The 5,694-nt window shown below is 39.2% G+C and overlaps 1 non-coding gene across 1 annotated transcript; it reads right to left on the bottom strand.

The window, feature by feature from the left end:
* Nucleotides 1–1,976: 1,976 nt before the first annotated feature.
* Nucleotides 1,977–2,050, bottom strand: TRNAI-AAU (transfer RNA isoleucine (anticodon AAU)). Its single transcript has one exon. It is a non-coding gene; the product is annotated as a tRNA-Ile (tRNA).
* Nucleotides 2,051–5,694: the final 3,644 nt, after the last annotated feature.

The raw sequence follows: 5,694 nt of genomic DNA, 5'->3' as shown, positions 1-5,694 counted from the left end.
ATGCGTAGTTTGATGTTGCAATGCTTAGATGAAAATCAAAGAAAAATTTACAAATAAAAATTTCTTTTATAACTAAAATATTGATGTAAGCCATGCGTTTGTGCCAAAGATTGAGATATTGAGGTTGAACTTGAGCCAAAAAGATACCAATAGTGGAAGTTGAGGTATCTAGAAAATTTATAATTGAGTGTGTGGAATCTTAATTTAAATCATTTAATATTATAATTGGTATTGTTAAAACTAAGGTGAACAAAAATTGATAGAGGCAGTAGTCTTGCTTGCCTTCTAAAACAATCTCTTCTTTTGGACAAAAACTTACAAACACCATGGGTGTTGACAAAAGATGTGCCAACTTTGGACATAATACCAAGGGGGAAAAAAAAAAAGGTTCTAAATAAGAGAAGGAACAAAAATGACGTTGGTAGTATTTCAGATAAAGTACCACTACAAACCTGGAAGGAACAAAAATGACGTTGGTAAGTATTTTAGATAAAGTTCCACTACAAACCTGACATTTTGTGCGCATGTTTCCTCACCACGGACCCAAAGAGTTAGATCCTCAGCAATAGTGACGAGTTACGTCACTTTCGGAATCAGGGTAACAGTTTCGAACCATTCACGACCATGTCTGACGGGGACCCCAATTCACGGGCCCGAGTGCCCTCACAAATCGAGGTCGGTAATGTCGGAAATGTCGGTGAGGTAGGCGCTGCAGGCGGGAGGCCAAGATCGGCGCTAAAACATCACCCGCACTGGACACGGTACTGCTTTGCCTTGTGAGGCATCAGTGGCACGACGTACCAACGCGTGAAAGCCAACGCGTCTTGGGCATGATACCTGGTGCAATGTGGAGCAGGTACAGAGCGTGCTTGATGGCTGCCAGGGTGACACAGACTTGGCCTGGAACGAGGCATGTTACGGTGAGGTGACGGTCGCGAGGGACTGTGGTTCGTCGACTACCTCCAAGGGCACGGAGGTAACGACTGCAGCGACGGACGCGAGGATGCCATGACCCGCAGGAGATGCACGCGAGGACATTGATCAGAGTCGCGAACCCAGGCAGCGGCATGACGAGGCAGAGAGTGCTGGCCGTGGATGAGGCTGGTCTGATGACGGGGTCCAGTCCAGATGAGCGCGGTGTAACCGAGCACGGCAGAATCGAGTTGTCCATGGTGCGATGCGGACCTCGGCACTGATCCCGGAAGAGCCGCAGAACTAGTCGAGGCAGCTAGGACGCTCGGACCTGACATACGACGCGAATCCCAAGCTAATATTCGCAGGATGGGTCGCAGAGGTGGGTCGCAGAGTCGTCCAGCGATGGGGCAACGGCCGCCACGCCGAGTGAGTGCGCGACAAATCCAGCACCCTACCGGATTCGGAAGTGGAAACACCCGCACCACGTGGTCTGAGCGAGGCGGAATGCGAGAGGGCTGGAGCGGAGAAGGAACCGAGAGGTAGTTGGCCGAGACATGCCGCTTTCCGGGCGTGGTGGAGGGGAACTTTCCCCGGGCAGCGCAGACGGGAGGGACAAAGTGGGAAGCAAGCTGATGGGTTGGTTGCGCCGCTGCAGCGGGGTGCGGTTGCGATGGGGTTGGATGTGGGTGCAGTGCAGGAGGGGGGGTGTTGGGGTGTCGGGAGGGCGGGCGTGCATGTGGGTGTGGATGTTCGAGGGCGAAGTGAGGTTGCGGTGGTGAGACCCCGGGTAGGGGGTGGGGGGGCCGGGCAGGAGGGCTTCGGTGAGAAAAATAAGTTGGGTGGCAGATGATACCTGGCAACCCATCACCGCGGTGGGCGTTTGTAGTCCAACGGTTAGGATAATTGCCTTCCAAGCAATGGACCCGGGTTCGACTCCCGGCAAACGCACGACCAATATTCTGCTCATTTCCTGAATTTTGATTTGTTGGTGCTCCTCCCACCCATTGGATGGGGCACCCATCAAACCAGGACGGGCAAAACAGCATACACAGCAGAAGCATTGCTCTGTACAGGTTTCGAACCTGTGACCTTCGCGTTATTAGCACGACGCTCTAACCAACTGAGCTAACAAAGCCGTATCAGCTATCTACCTCCCGCTAATGTAGGAGCCCACGTGGACGTCGAATCCCCGCTCGTCTTCCTACCAATTTACTCCAAACTCACCGCTCCCCTCCCCTTCCCCACCCACACTCACCGATCCTTTCACCGCTTCGCCAAACCCCACCGACCTCTTGTACGGCAATACCCCCCCCCAACAAACTCTCCATCCTTCTCTCCCTCTCCAAACTCCCTCCACCTTCAACAATCACTTCTTTCAAATCATCCTTCTTAATTCTCTCTCACAATTCATCCATTTTTCCTCATTCACATTGCCAACCATTTCTTTCATCCTTCTTCCAATTTGCACCCTAAAATTCACTTAGACCATCAAATCTTCAACTCCACAATACCAAATGTTTGATTTCTATGCTACTTTGGTCTCATTTTAACATTCTACATCAACTTTTCCACACTTTACATGAATATCACATGCTAATGGTATTATATAAATGGCATTCAAATATTGTTCAATGAATTGCAAATTAAATACTACACATGTTGGTAGTAATCTATTTTACAACCACAAGAGGTTTGATTACAATAGAAAAACCTAAAGTATGTAAACCACAATTAAAAGTATTATCATTTATAATATAATGAAAGGCTATTGTAGATTTTTTTTGTTGATTTAAATTTGCAAATCAAATATTAATATTTGCTGTTTTTTTAAAGGTACTCCAAAAAATGGATCAAGTTTCTATGACATGACAAGATATCTAATTGCACTAAAACAATTCCAACAATTTAACTAATGTCTTGCTCTATTATTTACAATTAACCTCAAAAAATTCACATCTTTATTTTTAATATATTTTTCTATCTTCTATCATCTTATAAGATTTTAATTCAGTTATAAAATGCAAAGAATGTTTTTTAATAAAATAGATTGATATAACATAGGATACAATTTAAATTAACAATGCTTTCAAAACTTCAAACATATAACAATATTTTGTTGTTGTTCTTGCATAAATAAAAATTTATTGATTTTTTCATTATTTTTTAAAACATAGAGAAGAAGTTATAATATTTTGGAGCAATTAGATTTTAAGGTAGTAATCTAAATTATAGGGATTGTTGGTTTTGGATAAATGATAGAGTGTATAGCTTTGTGGAATGTAAGAGATGATGGTAGAGGATCAAAATCACTATCTAGTTGAAGGTAGCTAGAAAGTAGTATTGTTTTAAATAAAAAAAATATACAATTAGTATATGCAAGAGCATATTTTAAACAGATAAGGTAGTAGAATGAATTGAAAGACATATAGACATTTCACGATTAAGTTTGCTAGATAAAAGATATAGAGACACAATACTTAATAAAATTTTTATAGGCCACAAATAGTGAAAGGTGGTAGAGGTTTTATAACTTTCAACTATGTCTTATGGAGTGATGGACTTATCTACAATGATATATCTAGAGATGATAATTTTCTTAGTATTAGGATAGTAGCAATGATATTCTTTTGATAAATTCATTACTTCCAAAAAGAATGCATTGAATAGATTTAAAATAAAGTTTGTCACATTTGTGATGAGGTATGTGAACATAAATCTTTGTATCAAACATGCATAGGGATGAAAGATTAGATTTTTTATTGATAAAAGCTTCTTTCGAAGTCTTTGTAATAAGTGCTTTGGTGGGCTATCAACTATGTACAATAATTTTTGTATTTATATAGAGGGGATTGATGCTATAGATTTCAAAAATTGTAGAGCACAACCTATAGGATGAAGTCTTATATTGCTATTTGATACTATGGCACAACAACCAATGCTAATGGAAATTGATGCTCTAGAGAGATCATTAACACCGCAAAGACGACAAATATTGATGCAAAAGCAATTTTTTTTCAATTTTCGGAAGCCATGCCATCAAATTGGAGGTTGTTTAAAACGTCAAAATTCAAGCACCAACAAACAAGGTGGGTTCATAGTCTGAAAACTCACTAAGTTAATAATGAGACAAAGCAAGAAAATGGGGCTCTCTAATAAAGGTACCGAGGGCCAATATTAGAGATAGTTATTGTCTCTCAAAGACAAATGGAATGGCTTTGGATAACTATAAAAAGAATCGACTAGTGCATTTAACAAGACTACTAAGAGGACAACCATGTCGAGTGTTTCTAGATTGTGGCTCTACAAAAATTTGCATCTCAATTGAAATTGTCGACCAACTTAGAATTAAAACTAAGGCAAGCAAAGAAGGAAGTATATACCTTACAAATGACCAAAAGAATGTATTCAGTGAGATATGTGAAAAAGAATCTTTGAGGTTGACTAACACATATGTCTTAAGAGAGAAGTTCAAGGTGACAAAGCTAAGATATGATGTTATCTTTGGTATGCCATGGCCAAAGATGGAAAATAAGCAAGTTGATTAGGTAGCAAGGACAATTTCTTTTAAAGATGGTAATTGCAAGGTGACTCTTTGCACCTCGACATCAAATGAAGAGGAAAGACAATCTGCAATCAAAAGTTTAGTATCACAAATATACATAGGTATTTTAGTAAATAGTTATATGATTAGGTAGGAATAGATAAAGTAGATAAAAGTAGGTTAATTTCATAAGATCTTTTAGAAAAGCTTCTTAGAAGCTTCATAGATGCTGCTTGACTTTATATGTATTTGTAGTTGATTGATAGGTTAGAAACTTGATCAATAAGTTAACCACATATTAATAGCTTATGGAACAAGCTAATTATGTGGCCCACATATAGAAAACTTACCTTATAAGTTAAGCTATATGTCTTGCAAAGTCAACACGTTTTGATGGTCCTATAGGACATTGCCATGTAGTTCTTAGTTAAGAGTATATATGGAGGCAAGAATGAAGCCTTCTTCACTCTTATCAATACCTTTCTAGTTCTTAGTCTTGTTTCAAGACTTTCTAATTTTCTTGTTTTTGGCAATAGCCATTCTAGTTCAATATTATATCATCTTTGAGTGACTTTCTAGTTCCTTTCAGTGATATTAGAGTGTATTGAGGATTTTCTTTCTTTGAGATTCATGTCCTTAATACTTAGTCATAGAAAAAATCTTTATTAAGAAGCAAATATAGCATAAGCAATCGGTATATATGGTAGTTCCAAATCTTACATCAGTGGTAGGAAAGACAGCCAAAGGAATAGAATGGATAGATATTCATACAAAAATATCGAGATGTCTTTCCAACGGACCTACCTAGAACATGCCTCTTGATCGAGGTGCCCACTTTAAAATAAAACTATTGCATGGAGCCAAACCACCAAGTCGACCAATTTATTGCCTAATATCAAAAAAACTTAAAGAATTATGAAAGATATTGGATAAATTCTTAGAAAAAGGCCTCATTCAAAAAAACACATTACTATAGGGAGCAAGTGTACTCTTTGCACTCAAGAAGGATAGCAAACTTTGCCTTTGCATTGAATATCGAGTCTTCAATAAGTAAACTATTAATAATGCATATCTACTTTTATGCATGGATAATCTTCTTGACGAACTTTGAAGTGCAACCATCTTTAATAAATTAGATCTTTGGAGCGGCTATTGACAAACACCTATTGTAAGAGAGGATGTAGAAAAGATGGCCTTTTATATGTGCTATGGACATTTTTAATGGCTAATTTTATCTT

Source organism: Physcomitrium patens, chromosome 26, assembly GCF_059467195.1.
Source record: "Physcomitrium patens ecotype Gransden chromosome 26, ASM5946719v1, whole genome shotgun sequence".
Taxonomy (NCBI): domain Eukaryota; kingdom Viridiplantae; phylum Streptophyta; class Bryopsida; order Funariales; family Funariaceae; genus Physcomitrium; species Physcomitrium patens.
The sequence above is the reverse complement of the archived record's forward strand: the minus strand, read 5'-3'. Positions and strand labels throughout refer to the sequence as shown.